General features: G+C 37.2%; 1 protein-coding gene across 1 annotated transcript in view; it reads right to left on the minus strand.

The window, feature by feature from the left end:
• LOC108672449 (mucin-17) overlaps window positions 1–769 on the minus strand; it is a 115,159-nt gene extending 114,390 nt beyond the window's left edge. Inside the window, exon 1 of the mRNA XM_018160112.2 lies at window positions 656–769. The gene's annotated coding sequence lies outside the window, so the exon portion shown is untranslated. The remainder of the gene's footprint in view (window positions 1–655) is intronic.
• Window positions 770–16,658: the final 15,889 nt, after the last annotated feature.

Here is a 16,658-nt window from a genome sequence, read left to right on the forward strand (position 1 = left end):
TCGTTTTATTTTGGTCAAATAACGTCAATATGTTAATAGATAATGAAAATGGAGCTATTTCAAATTTTAGTTTATCGAAAAAATAAAAATTCAATACTCTTTCAAATATCGATTATTCTAGTCCGTCCGTAGCAGTTCAGAAAAATACGTTATCTCTAATATTACCTTCCTTAAATTTTGAAGAGAATCACAAAAATTCTTCCCCAATAACTAAAATATATAAATTTTTCATTCATGAATTACATGAATAAATTGTATTAATACAGCTAGTCATTGAATTACTTTCCTGTTTGGGCAAGCGAAAATATACGAACAGAGAAATCGCGTCATTTCTCCTGGAGAAATTATGGTCTGCTTCAGATTGATTATATTTATTGAGTCCACAGTGAGAAATACTTATTTCATTTCCAATTACGTGCCAAAAACTTTCACAAAAAAATTAATGGTTGAGCTTTCTTCTGCGTGAGCATAAGAAAATTAATTGACATAAAACGATACTCACGTCCGGCTTTATGTTAGCATTAGGGAACGTCGAATAACAATTTCTGAACAACAATTATGCTTAAATTGTACGTTAATATTAACAATGTCTAAACATGCAATAAAAATGCTAAAAACTGCATACAAAAGTCATTTATCCTCAAACTTTACTTACCTTGAAAAAGTTTGATTTCCTTCCTAGGTGACCAGGTCGACGTGTCTTCGTGAAATAATTCAAATAATTAGCACAGGGAAAAAAGAAATGGAGGGAAACAGGATTAAAAGCGAGCAAAATTAATATTAATCAAGTTAAAAATAAAATACAAGACTTGCGAAATTAATGTATGTTAATTATATTCAGCAAGATAAAATTGCGTTTAAAATATTTTATGATTGAAGTTATGATTGAAATGTTTAATAATAAAATATTGTAATGATGTGTACCATAGACAGGGACTTTGTTATTAATTTTAAGGGACTTAATATTTTGATACTGTTTTAATTAAATCAAGAGGCACCGGCATTCTTGAATTGAAATGAGATTTAAATGAATCGAGGTTTTAACCTAAAATATGACACAATAGAGGCAGGAGTTCAGAAAATTTCATGAATAGTGAGCATGATTAACTGAGAGAGTGAGAAAGAAATCGTAAAATAGAAAGTGACTCGAATTTATCGATTAAAGATCGTTGACCTTCGAACACTTAAGGTATGGAAGCCTTTTATACAAGAGGAATAAGCAAGTTCGGACCTATTGAACATTTGCATTAAATTAGCTGGTAAATTCAAGGGAGCTTCACGAATATCTCTGTTCCTGTGAGGGTTTCAGTCTCAGAAAATGGGTGCGGCACCGAAGCACCACCCCACACGACAGTCAGCGACAAACTGAGGGTTGCCTGCTCGCTCTGAGCGGAGCTGCGTGACGTCATCACGGATGATAGCCACCATCCGCGCAGTCGGAAAAAAAACTTGGATCTGGTCTGGAATTTGTTGCCAACGTTATCCAAGGTTGGGCTGGCGTCCATGCACTAGAAAGAACAGCACAATAAAGCATGGCCTTCAAATTCTCCACGTTTCCTTTTCAGATGAAGAGAACGGAAATTGAAGTACCAAGTGAACGACAATAAGTCGTACGATGGTGTAATATTTTAGAACCTCACTAAAAAGGGATTATAGGTGAATTTTCATACCAATTTATTGCATTATTGTGTCATTTGTTCAATTATTCGACCTATTTAAGACGGTATTGACGTTGAATTATTAAATTGCTACTTTATGAAACCTAGAAGAAATAATTTGTCAGCTTACACATGTAGAGCTTACATTCACATTTACAGTTACCTAGTAAAATAAAAATATTTATCTTCTGTGCTCGAATTTCCAATTTAACCTTCAACAATAACATATCACATGCACACTTACATAATAAATTGTTATTATAAAATAATGATATTTGTTATCTGTACTCGAAATTACAAATTAGAATAAAATACTTAAATCTTTATATAACAATATGTGCAAATTTATTTATCATCCATGCCATTTGTCATCAGAAATTTTCTTCAAACCACAGTGGGGACGCCGGCGCGCGGTGATGAGGCCGCCTAATAGTCAGCGCCAGGCGGTGAATATATGCGCACGGACGGGAGGACGCGCGCGTTTTCTCCATACAAGAATTTCACTTAAAATTCTTCTTCCGGAGAGTTCCAGAATTTCACTTGAAGTTATCCTACTCGAGAGTCCTACAATTTCTTTTTTTAGAGATTTCAAGTAAAATCTTTAGTCTTGCCATTTAGTTAGACTAACTTTAAATTTTATCATGAATCCATCGATAGTTTTTTTATTTCCCCCCTGCAAAATTCCTAAGTTTCCCTTACACATTTCTTCCCCCAAAATGAGAGAGAGAATAAACATTAAAAAATTACAAATATTTACAGTAAGAATTTTCTCTTGCTAAATTAATTTAATTAATTATTAAAAATTAATAATTAACTTTTTCTTAAGTTAATGAAGTGTAACAGCATATTAATTAATTGGTCTCGAGAGTTCCAGATTTCACATCGTGAAGGCTCTGGTAAATTGAATTGAGTTAGTGGGGGCTGCAACGGAAACTTTTCAAACTGACAAATCCAGCAATATTACGCTCGTAAATTAAAAAAAAAATACTTAATGGAATGAATCAATAATTTTAAAGATTTAGTGATAACATGGCATGTAACAACATCTGTTATATCTATTCATAATAAAGATCACTGCCTGAAAAGAGATCAAGAGACTTGAAACAATATGGAGTGTAATCTAGCGCGGCTAACATGAAGCAAAAATAAAACTATCACAAAATTAATCCAGTTTAGTACAGACATTTTAACTTCACCAGTTAAGACAAAATTAGTCGCCTAGAAGTTGGGCTAAATTTGCATGTACAATGATCAATTCATCGTAATATCCCTAGCGCTGTAAGTAAATTTTTCAGTTAGTTTAAAAGAAAACTGAAGACTATCTTTACCAGATAGTTTTCCTGCCTTACAGAAAGGTTCTCTCAATATTTGGGAAAATTTGACAACATTTTTTAATCTACATAGTAAACGGCTTCCCCTCATGAATGGGCGTTTGTGTTCGACTGCATTAATTATACAACAGAAAAGAAACTGATGTGCAATTTAGATATTCACAGCATATATCTTATAAACAGATAAATTTCTTAGAGCGGTAAAGTTTAAAAAATTGTTGACCAAATTTTCTATTCAGAAGAAAATCCATTCAGGCTTTCAGAGCAAAACGACTGTCTACAACAAGTAAAACCGTCAATTGATTTAATGATAAAAACATTGCTAAATTTAAGAAAATGGTTAACCTTGATCAATTTTTCTCCCGAGCTTGCATAGGAATTTGTATAAATTAAAAAATAGATTATTTTGCATGCTCACTGGTCCGCATTTTAATGATTCGAAACGGTGCTGTGCACCAAGATTCGTAACGGTGCTGTGCACCAAGATTCGTAACGGTGCTGTGCACCAAGATTCGTAGCGGTGCTGTGCACCAAGATTCGTAGCGGTGCTGTGCACCAAGATTCGTAGCGGTGCTGTGCACCAAGATTCGTAGCGGTGCTGTGCACCAAGACAGCCGACACCCTCACCTCGCTGCCTTGCATGCAATGCGCAGTTAGTCGATGGCGGCGACCTTCCTGCTTCCGAATGTTCTTCCGCATTTGCATGATGATTGCTCCCATTATTTCTTGGGGCTGGGAGCACGAGTACCGAAATTATGCGCCATGAAAAAATATCCGGGTACTGAGAGTTGAAATGAGAATGTGCTTTCAAAACAAAAAAATAATAATTCAGTACTCACTGCAGTGAGTGACAGAGAGCGCATTTTCTCGTCGACGAATACGTGGTCACGGACGGACGAACGGACGGACAGACAGACGGACAGACGGACGGACGGACATGACGAGCACAATAGCGCCTTTTTTCCATAAATGAGAAAATGCGATAAAAACCAGAAGTCAGATGAGAACGAAAAATAATATAAGATGTACAAAAAGACTTGAAAAAAGATGCATTATGGCGAAAGATGCATTATACATTAAGTCGTTCTGCCCAACTTTGCTATGTTTGACAGACTCCACCATATGAATATTTCTACACATTCCGATCAGAAATGATTTCCTAGCTTCCAAAAATAAAGCGATGTTTTAAAAGAGGCACAATAGCCTTGTCGAGTGAAAACTCGCGTTATTGACATGATGGAGTCATGGAGTCCTTCATCGTGGCTGGCTATGGCGCCTATACATCCAAGTGAGCCAGTGAGTGCTCGAACCCGAAACTAAGCCTATAACATGTCAGTGTCAGCTGTAAGTGAGATGCGACTTTAAAACGAAATCCTGGGTTGTCAGTTCCACTGAATCTTCCGTCAGTGACCGCTAGATGAGCCTTGGCAGGCATTCCGGGTCCGCAGATCGCACAAGAAGGTTAGCTTTGATGCGCGCTCAAGTCAGAGTTCGCGGCCTCTTCTGTTCAAGAGGGCGTCAGGCGCTGAGCTCTGGATTCTTTCAGCCAATCCTCCTTTCAGCCTCCTTTCAGCCTACTTCCAGCCAATCCTCAGCCAACCTTCCAGCCGATCCTCCTTTCTTTAAGTCTCCCATCTGACTCCCACGGGTGCTAGTAGTCAATTTTATACGTAACATGAACAGTATTTGTATAGATATTGAACAGTAGCAGTATTTTTATACATACAACAAATGGTAATTGGTTTAAGGTATCAGGCTTCAGGTTAATGTGTCAGAATCCAAAATTTCTAAAATTTTTCTCTGTTTACTTAGATAACGTAAAAAATTACAATTGACTACCAGGTATTATCTATGAGATATGAGACGCGTACATATGTATATGAGACTCTATGATATGAGACTCTGTACATGCTTATAACTGAAAAAAGTGAGCAAACGTTTATCATACCCAAGATTGGGACTGAACAAGCCTAACTAAATTCCTAAGCAAGAGCTTAGCATATACCACTGGAAAAAACACAATCTCCAAGTCTGTGCTTAATTTCATAATTTTAAACATTTAATTATAAATATATTTCATTACATTGATAATATTACATATGCAGCTATCAAACAGATAGCTGTTCGCCATGCCCCTCTAGAGATCCGGCTTATATGTGTCAATCGCCTTCCTACTAATGCAAATAGCTGAGCTATAATTGACTGCAGTATTATTACAGCATTTTATTTATTGCACAGTGCACACTCGCTCCCTAAACATGCTTATGAACCAGCCACGGTTAACCTTGGTTGCTGTCAAGTAAAATTAAAATATAAATTATTTTGGCGCAAAGATCAGTCTTTAGAATACTATTAAAATAATTCACCTAGGGCTGCATAACAATTAACAAATCCGTATACGTACATGCATCACATAATTTATTAATTAATTTAATATAGAGATTGTACAGTTTTTATTTATTAGGAGAGGACGTCTGTAACTTTCTAGTTTCGCCTCATTTCTTCTATCATCCTCACGAATAAATTCCTAATTTATATAATAACAAAGTATCAATATACCATTAAAGTTTAAAAGCTTTTCAGGCGTACTTGCATAATTTTTTAAGTCATTTAACTTCAATATATGCTCGTTTAGCCATCGCTCCTGGTAATAAATTCTAACATCACTCTTCTGTAGCATGAAGTATTATGATGGGAACGTTTCAAATACCTTTTGTAAAGGAAAGAACAAACCTTGATCACGTCTCTGAACTGAACGCCTAACAACGATATTTTAGTGTAAACCATGTGAATTGCATGCAGTCCCTCAAATCCGTTGCTGAGCTCGCCATCTTGAAGGTATGTTATGCTGCAGACGCCAGTTGAAATTTATAGCAGTAAACTCGCAAAATTAAAGGTTCGTTGCAGTCCCGTACACCCATTTTTCTGTCGTCGTATCCCTTCAAGCTCACAATATTAATCCCTTCAAGCTCACAAGGATATTACAGGCTTGAGCAGTCCAGTCAAACCATTGGTCAGTAATCATGTCCCCGCAAGCGTGATTGGTCCTTCACCAAAATTTGTGCCAATGCTTGCAATCAAAACGGTACTTTAAACTGTATTTCTAATAACCCTAGCAACCCGCAAATTAAGCTAAGGTTAATCATCCTGTACAAGGAAGCCGATCAGGCGGCGAGCTTTTTAGTTCGGATTCGGCAGCAGGACGGAAGTCGAGCGAAGGTGTTGCCTCCAGGGCATTCTTGTATAGGGTCCATGGCAGTTAGTGACTCCCGAGCTATGTTACGGGGTGCGTTTTGCAACGCAAGAAAAGTTGCTGCGTCGCAGGTGAGTTTGGTAAGTATTAACGTCATGTCTGCTGGAGGAGCTGTACCTGCAGTAGATAAAATTCAATAAAAATTGTTTGTTGCCTAACCGCTGCATATATCTGTTCTAATGAGAGTCTAATGATCTTAGGAACAAACAATTAATTTAGTAATATTAACATTCACAGGAACAATCTTACCATCTTAGAGATGAATTGATTAAAAAAGATGAATGTAATAAACTGTTTATGATATATACTGAAATAAAATCCTAATTGAGTAATTAAGAATCCTAATATAAAAAACAGGAACTTTAATCAATTGAAATTTTATAAACTCTTGGCTTCATATTCAGCCTAGTTTTTACCCCATGGCTCAATCGCCATATGGAAGTAATGAAGTCAGCTACCATATATCAGGGCCCTGCAAGGCTCCATCTTGGCATTGGAATCCACATGGCAAGCAACGATGTCCATTAAGACATCGCTTACGTAGAAGTCCTTCCATGATTTCCAGTAAGAGTAAACTCCACAATACGGCTGATAATTCATTGCATATGTTCCGCAAACTTGCACGCCTGCTCTACGCTAAAGGACATCTTGTCCAAGGCGACCGATAAAAAATCAAATGTTGCTCGCCGTGATGCAATTTCCTGGACTACTCCCGTTTTTGGGGCGTTCATAGATATACTATAGATGTTAATTTTAATATATTTAATGTGTGCCCTTACGTTTTTGGGTATACATAATTTGAATAGCTGTGTAATAAACACGTTTTAATTTCAGTTTGAACTGAATCTTACAACTAATTGATTCATTATATTTCCCCGAGATCTTATTTGTGACCCAAGTAAAGGTTAGCAATCACTCGGCCATTTTGTAATGCTGTGGCACGATCACGAAACTATGTTGCACGCAGTAACTGCGATTAGATGACTATGTTGAAATTGTTGATATGCGGTGACATACCCGAAATAACCGGGTATTTAAATATTGTACCGGTGTAGTAACTGCCCATGTCGGAAAACGGCTGTTATTTAACGGTCATGGTGACATTCAGCAGCCAGAAGTCGTGGTCAGGTCAGAATGCATTGAGAAGGTTACACGGTCATTTTAATATACAAAAGTTATGATTACTCCTTCATTCACAGATGCACTACCAACATCACTCTAACATTGTACAATAAAAGGCTATGATCGCTTGATCATGTCGGCATTCAAGGTTAAGTTCGAATGATCGTATAGGAATGCACAGGTGTAAGGAATTTGCCGTTAGGTGACATAATAGCGGGTATCCCGTCAACGATTATTCTAGCAAGTAAGAATGCGGACCAGAGCTCACTAGGAAATATGTGTTTTCGTATATTTGGGTAGTTGACTTTAGGCGCCTGCTCTCCTATGAAGTCTCCCTCTTCAGACCATACTTCTAACATATCATATGTACAAAATGAATGTCGTTTACCTTAATAAAAAATAAATTGAAATGTCGTGACCTGAACTGTTAATTTGAAGCTGACATGAAGAAGACCCGCCTGAAAGCATTGCAAAAGATAATATCACTCGCACAAGTCAGAATCCTGCAGTGTGATCACCGTGATGGGGCGTGCAGCCGTGAGATATAAGACTGCAGCGGCAAGACGTATCTATGGAGAGGCATGCATCAGTGGTGAAAGATCTCCTGATCATTGAAGAATTCAGGGATCTTGTTAAGAACTAAGCACCCTAGTATGACTTTGACTAGGATGTTTAGCTTATCATTTGGAACTTAATGTTTTGCAATGTATTTTTTTACATTGAATTGAAATTCTTAAAAATGTATAAATAAACCTAATTTGTTTGTATTTTTCATTCAATTGACCTTGTTAAGAATAATCACATCAGTAATGTTCTTATTGGGAATCCCGGAATACGCACCCCAGTAACGTCTGGAGTGTTTTTTCTTAACTTAATCCGAATTCAACAATTAGATCTATAGTTGTCATGCAGCCGTACGAACTCCTGTTCATGCGTACAGTAGCATGGCCACTTACCATGCAATGTTGTAAAAGTCTCCATTGGTCAAAATGTTGCCTCTGCATTTACGGCCTTGCCGCTCTCTGCATCGACTAATATATTATTAGCTCCATAAAATTCCGGGAACTGGAGGCATGCAGACTGCCCAAGAGGCGGCCTCCGTTATATGGCGTCGACTAAGGCTGCCCCGTTATGAAAATTGATGTCGGTTTCAAATGATAATTTCCCAGACGTTATGCTGATAGAGAAGTTGAGCTATTCGTGTCTATTCGTTAAAGTCTTATTCTAATTTCAATTGTAGTCAAGACTCAGTAGCTTAATGCCGTCAAGTCGTATCTAAGAAGTCTTGAACACTAAATTCACCAATGAAAATGATGTCATAATAAGGACATTACAATTTCATTAATTTTCAGGTGAACATGAGTATATATGAAGGCAATTTTCAGGCGAATTATGTCAGCAAAATGCGACAGAAACATAAATTGAAATATCTCGATTTTCTCGAAAAGCATAAATCCTAGGCTACAAATTCTTCTGAAGGAAAAGTTAATAAATTTAGGAATTTTAACTTAAATCATGTATATACACCGACTTTACATCGCTCATGTGCTGAATTTACCATCTAACAAAAATAAAAGTTTTTTTGTCAAATAGAAGGAACAGATTTGGCCCCACAGAGAATTTCTAGTAAGGAAGTTTCCGTGCGTAATTCGTTCAAGTACTCAATTCAGTAATACGTACGTACGTAATTCGTTTTGAAATTTAAATTAGAAATCATTTTTAAAACCTGGGAGAAATAACGTAAATCATGCAGAGTAATGTGTATCAGTATACATGTAATATATTATATTGCATGTAATTTATTATATTACACGTTATACATTATATTACATATACGAGTAATGTAATCTATGTACGAGTCCATGTAATCCTCGTATAATATTCGTACTATGTTAACGAAAGGTTATTTATGTGAATATCTTGGTGTGCCCATATAAAAGCGAAGTTTCATACATAAAATACGGATAAATGTATCATGGTACCAACAAGTCTTAAATTAACTCATCAAACTCAAATTAAATTAAAACTGGTTTATTTTCTTATAAATACAAAATACTTCCCATGACCAAATGTCATATAGTGTCACGATTGTGCGAGTTAAACCCTTGTACAAATTATATCAGTCTCACGTTACCGCGCAGTGAAATGCTATAAAGCATAATACATGGAAGATAATCATAATAAGTTCAGACAATGACTGAAAACAACCTATCTCTTAGTCCCTGCCAGGGGTAACTGGTCAGCCTTGAGTCAGCCGTCCTCCTATTTCTTAAGCTGTTGTAATAATGGTTTGCATCCTCGTCCACTCTGTTTTATACAAGTAATTTTTATTTGACTCCCGCGGGAGACGATGTACATTGATGGAAGTCTGTCGACGAACGCTTGGTAATGCTTCTAACATATATTTTATTGATTATGTTTTTAAAACATTCAATTGAGGTTCAGTCTGGGGTGCAGATAACATTCGATCTGTGCTTTTTTAATGCATCTACTACCAATAGTGATTATATTATCGATTACTTATTTGTCTTGTGAATCCATTCCTTGCCAACACGAACGAGTAAGAGTTCCTGTTGTTTGTGTTGTTATGCTAGCGTCAACTTTATTAAAAGGCTTACGTTGTTTGAAATTCAACCGCCTGTAAATATCAAACTATTACTCTAATTTTGCCGATCCAAATTCACTTTGAACTTGCAACTCAGTATCAGATTATGATCAACGCTCAAATGCTCAGCTAAGTTCTGGCTTAAAACACACAAGGATCCCGGCCTTAAAACGTCAGCCGTCCCACCGTGAGTCCCGGTTATTGGTTCCATAAAAACTTGCCTCTATAAAGGGTAACTCAATCACTCTATTGTGGTTAATAGTATATATGAAAAAAATGACCATTATATCTGAATGATGATTGCCGTGGGCAATCAGCGTTCTTTTTATCAAATAATTGCCTTTTTTACCAGACGACACGAAAAGGGCGCGTTCCACCAACCCAATCTGAGAAATTCCAACAGAGTTTTAATTCTCCCCGCCCTACCGCCACCGTGCGCATTATATATTCGAACTGCACTTGAATGCCGCGAAAAACTGGAATTATCCTTTAAATTTAGCCGTGCTTCACTCGATGTAATTTTTAGAGGTAAAATTTTCAGCGGTTATTGGCTACTTTGTCATGCTCTAATAAAATTATCAAAAACCACACTGAATTGGCAGCCTTTCTTTTAATCTCGTCAGTTGTGCTTTTTATTCAATCAAAAAATACACGAAATTTAGAAAAAAAATCTAACCAATTTTACCACGACATCATTATATTCATTGAGACATTTATAAATTTATTGAGACATTTATTATATTCATTGAGACATTTATGCCACTTTCTCAGCTCGTGCAAGTTTAATTTTGTATACAAGTGATTCACGGCAGCTTTTTAATGCTATTATAATGCCTTCATGTGGACGATATTTAGAAGCGGAGAGACAAATTTAAGTATTTTTTAATCACAGCATGTGCTCCGCCTAACGTTCGTGAATTGAAGTTATAATATTTTTTAGTATAGGAAGTAATTAAGTAACTTGAATCGTATCTAGTTTTTCAGCGACTTTTGGGGCAGTTGACAGTTGTCCTCTTCCGAGGTCCAGCCCGAGAACAGCTTTTTCTGCGATGCCGTAGCCACACATGCTACTTCCCTGTGGCTAACTCAGCTCACTTGTGGCTAACTCAGCACGCTTGTGACTAACTCAGCTCACTTGTGGCTAACTCAGCTCGCTTGTGGCTAACTCAGCTCACTTGTGGCTAACTCATCTCACTTGTGGCTAACTCAGCTCACTTATGGCTAACTCAGCTCACTTATGGCTAACTCAGCTCACTTATGGCTAACTCAGCTCACTTAAATTGTGGCTAACTCAGCTCACTTAAATTGTGGCTAACTCAGCTCGCTTATGGCTAACTCAGCTCTCCTATGGATGCTCCAAATCTAGCTCAAAGTTCTAAGTATGTCAGTTCGATCTCGCTCGTTTGCATTGATTTTGATCTGAATTAATTCGCTCGGCCCACTCATATAAATGAGCACCCAAGAGTAACGCGAGCGAGTGCCTTTGACGTACAAGACTTTTATTTATAAATGTTGAAATAAGTTTCGCGCATGAGTGTAATATCCTATCCTATGTGACATCCTATAAGAATTTTCAAGTGTTGAAATAACTGTCGTGCGGAACTGTTATTTATGTGTTAATATAATGACCGATGACACGCTTTCGTCCTGTGTACACTCAGAATAAATGAATGCGTCAACCTGTCTGATAGTGGCACACCTTTTGCACGTATCACTGATACGCCTTTTTTCCCGGGCAGACTGGGTCAATATGACACACTCAAGGACAAAAAATTAGATCAGTACTCACTGCAGTTACTGACAGAGAGCGCATTTTCTCGTCCGTCCGTGGCGTGAAGTCACGGACATGACGAGCACAATTAATAGCGTCTTTTTTTTCCAAAAATGATAAAATGCGCTAAAAATATATCGACATCTGGACCTAGTCTCGTTCAGTTCTCCGAGTGTACGCTTGTAGAGGATAAAATGTACGCTTGTAGAGGATATTATGTACGCTTGTAGAGGATATTATGTACGCTTGTAGAGGATAATATGAACGATTGTTGAGGATAATATGTACGCTTGTAGAGGATAAAATGTACGCTAGTAGAGGATAAAATGCACGCTTGTAGAGGATAATATGTACGCGTGTAGAGGATAATATGTACACTTGTAGAGGATAATATGTACGCGTGTAGAGGATAAACTGTACGCTTGTAGAGGATACACTTGCAGAGGATAGTATACAACAGTGGTTCCCAAAGTGGGCGATATCGCCCCTAGGGGCGATGGAAAGATTTTGGGGGGCGATAAAGAATAAGAGGGCGTTTGGGGGGCGATAGGGGGCGGCAGTCCAGAGTCGAAGTCAAAAGTTCGAACGTTTGTTTGACGATATGTACACAACACGTGCAGCACATGACTCCCAGCGATGGTTTTTTCACCCAGATCTCTTTTTAGCGCATTTACTCATTTATGGAAAAAATGTACTATTGTGCTCGCCATGTCCGTCCGTCTGCCTGTCCGTCTGTCCGCCTGTATGTCCGTCCGTGACTTCACGTTTTCGTCGACGAGAAAATGCGCTCTCTGTCACTCACTGCAGTGAGTACTGAGTTATATTTTGTTAACCTCACCTGGGTTTTCGTCTCCGACAAATTAACGGCCGGACTCGCGGCCGGTCTCACGGCCAATTTCCAAATTCAATTATCAAGGAATACCTCTCAAAATAATAAACTTAACTCGATGAAACTTGGTACACGCGTTCATTAGGACCTAACGGTAATGTAAAAGACAGTAAAGCTCGTGAAAAATTTTTGAATTTTACCTTCAATTGTTTTTGCCATGCTTATATGGCAATACGGGCCGAATTCACAGTGATCAAGGAATTTCTTCCAAATTACTGAACAGATTCGAACTAAATTTTGAATTTACAGTCCTAACAACCGAACGGTGATGTTTAGCTCGTGAAAATTTTTTCGATTGTGCCTTCGTTCACGAATTTCATTCGTGATTTAAACAGCAATACGTGCTTAAATTCGCAGTAGTCAAGAAATTTCTTGCAAACTACTGAACAGATTTGAACGAAATTTAGTATTTTAATACCTAACCTCAGCAACGGTGATGTCTAGCTCGTTACAATTTTTTCGTTTTGCCTTCGTTTGTGAGTTATACGGCTATACGTAAACGGCTCTTGGTTAAACCAGCCGCTAGAAAAGTCGATAAAAATCTCGCAAACGACGGTAAAATAATTTTTTTATCTAAAAAACACCATTTGGTAGTTAGGAATGTATATTCAAAATTTCGTTCAAATCTGTTCGGTAGTTTGGAAGAAATTCTTTGATCACTTCGAATTTCGGCCTGTATCGCAATATAACTCACGAATGAAGGTGATATTTAAAAAATTTTCGCAAGCTGAACGTCACCGTTAAGTTCTGATGAATACATGCTCCGAGTTTTATTGAGCTGCGTTCATTAGTTTGGGAGATATTCCCTGATAACTGAATTTGGAGATTGGTCGTGAGACCGGCCACGAGTCCGGCCGTAAATTTGCCCGAGACGTCCTAGGTTTCTAGTGCTGAAACAGTTAATTAAAACAGCTGAAAAACACATTGGTTCACTAAAAGGGGTCCTATTTGTGAAATACACATTTGTGTTTAACCTTTATCTTTTAAAATTGCAGCGAACTAAATTTTATAGTAAGAGGCGCATGATTTTATATGTATATGTGTCTGTGGGGGGCGCTAGAAATTCACTAGGGAGCCAAAGGGGGCGCTAGCCTGAAAAAGTTTGGGAACCACTGGTATACAACAAGCCCGAACTGGTTCATTATTTCATTTACAACTGGGGAAGCCTTTCTCCAAGACTCTCCTGAATAAGTTTCATAATAATATGAATAATAATGCATAATTTCCCTTGAATATTTTTATTGTATAAGTTACTTGAACTTTAGCAGCTGGGGCATATTATTGTTCCATTCAAACTGCCCATTTCCTCGTGTAATTATCACTATTTCTCTTCATGTATCCGTTTATTCTCGCAAACTCGAACAAATTCCCAATTCACAGCCAATATTTCACCGGTTGCAACAATAACAGATGTTCAACCAATGAACAAGAGCCTTCGGTTTTCGTGCAAGAAACCGACAGGTTGAATTCAAACCTTGATCGTACGATATGAGTACGATCTCGCTCTTATTTATGAGCATTCAGCCCAAATATTCTCTCGCTTGCAGAGTGACTGTAAAAATCATGGTTATTTTTCGCACGATAAAGTAAGCCATTGTCGTCATGCATAGCAGTCACGAGTGCATTTCGTCGTCGGATGAAGCATTGCACAAACAGGAAAATATTTCTGATGATTACGTCCGAGTTTCGAAATACTGCAATAAATTATTACAATAGATATAATATTACAATAAATAATTATTACAATGATTTCGAGCGCAAATGATTGATAATCTGTAGTAAATTCAGTTCAAACGTGGTGCTCTAATGGCCGCCCCCAATTGAACATATAATTTCCAAGATTCTCAATGTACAATGAGTGAAAAAATAATCAAACTAGCACCGTATTTATATGAAAAAATTACCTGACACCACAAAAATGAAAAAAATTGAAACATAATAATATACAGGGTTGAGTCGCTATAGTCGCCGCCAGTGGCCGCGGATGACGTGCTGCGAAGCCGCCAGTGGCCGCGGATTACGTGCTGCGAATGACGTGCTGCGGGGCCGCCAGTGGCCGCGTATGACGTGCTGCGGGGCCGCCAGTGGCCGCGTATGACGTGTTGCGGGGCGGAGCATACGGATGACCTGACCTCGCTCTGTAGGCTCACACGCCCTCGAGAAAAAATGGTCTGTATTTGAATGTTTTCTTTGAACCAAGTAACTCAGAGTCTTTACATATTACTAACGATTAAATAATATCAATATATGAAAATATAACTGAATTGTTTATTTAAAGTGAACGCTGTGAAGGTAGGCAGGCTAATTGAAGGTTGAGTTATGCAACGCAGGACATACCGGGCTCCCTGCACTTTCAATTTCGATATCGAATATAAACCATAATTTTCGCTTTATAAATATTAAAATCGATAAACACGATTAATTAAATAAATTAATTATTAATTCTAATGTTTGCAGCTACAAAGAGGATTTTAAAAAAGGCTATGCAATTTTAACATATAATTTTCTAAACCACAGTACCGTAAGCAGATAATTTTTACAGATTAATATCAATTTGAACATTCTCGTTTGTTCCATGATAAATAAGTTTCTGAGTGATTTATCACAAAAAAAGGCAAACTTACATCGTAAGTTTCCAATCTTAAACTGTTTTTAGCGCATTTTCTCATTTATGGAAAAAAGACGCTATAATTGTGCTCGTCATGTCCGTCCGTCTGTCTGTCCGATTGTATGTCCGTCCGTCTGTCTGTCCGTCCGTGACTTCACGTTTTCGTCGACGAGAAAATGCGCTCTCTGTCACTCACAGCAGTGGGTACTGAGTTATATTTTTTTCGAAATACAGGCGTACATTTAATGTGTTCAATCAAGTTTCACTTTTCGGATTTGGTTCAGAGCACATCCACTAAGAAGTTGGTAGTGATTTTTTTGTTAGCATATATTAATGATGTTTGATTATCATTTTGCATCATTATTTGATTAAATAAAAATTTAATTATTAAATTATATTAATTTCTACTTTTCATAGTGACATAGTGGCATTGTTTTCAATATCACTTAATTAATTGTCTTCGATTTTCTTCACGAGTTTTCAGAATTATTTTTTGTATACCGAGCATATATTGTTTAATGTCGGATTCTCGATGATAAATTTTCATACAATATAAATATTCACGGTAATCATGGGTATGTATCTCAACAACCAATAAATTCTTGCGACATATTTTTCTTTTTGAAAATAGCGACGAAAATAGGTTCTGCAGCCACATATTTGTTGGAGGCTGCATGTCCTTTAGTTGTGAATAATGAGACATTAATTAATATTTATTTGTCAATGGTTTTTGTCGAAATTCTCGTGGACATGATACCGATGTCATATACATTCTTAGTGTTTAGTAATTTTTAATGAAAATTTTCATATTCACAACGCTCTCATTCAGCTGAGATTTATAACGGAAACAATAAATCGTTTCTGTAACGTTTTCCGAATTTTCTGACGATTTTAGTCAAAAATGATATATGCATTAGTCTTAATTTTGCTCCATATTTTGCACTTCTTACTGCATGAAAGTGATGAACAGAAAATATATATACAACTTACTGCACCTCGTATGACTTGCACATTTTCAGTTCATTGGAACAATGTACAAAAAACATTGAAAGTAATTAATTGGCTTAACGACCATAAAATTTGCCGTAAATTAAGGTCTATTCATCAGCCACAAAGTCTCAATATCGATCTTCAATTATTGCTCATTAAAATTTTCCTACATGAGCTTCAAATTTAAGAAAGTTGGACGAAGATACTCGTGACCTTTTCTAACAAGTATTGCTTTATACATCACCGGACGCTGGATGTACCTCGGCTCATTAACCTTATATTGGAAGCACGCCATACAAGACATGAAGATAGCTAGCAGTGTTAGCCATCTCGGGTGTGCAGTTTATGAGTGTAAACTAGCTCAGGAGAGTCCGTCATCTGTCGCGCATCAGGGGTAATATAATATTTTATAGTTACTGTTTTGAACGAGA

The sequence above is a fragment of the Hyalella azteca genome, unplaced genomic scaffold (genome assembly GCF_000764305.2).
Source record: "Hyalella azteca isolate HAZT.00-mixed unplaced genomic scaffold, Hazt_2.0.2 contig2151, whole genome shotgun sequence".
In the NCBI taxonomy this organism is placed as follows: Eukaryota; Metazoa; Arthropoda; class Malacostraca; order Amphipoda; family Hyalellidae; genus Hyalella; species Hyalella azteca.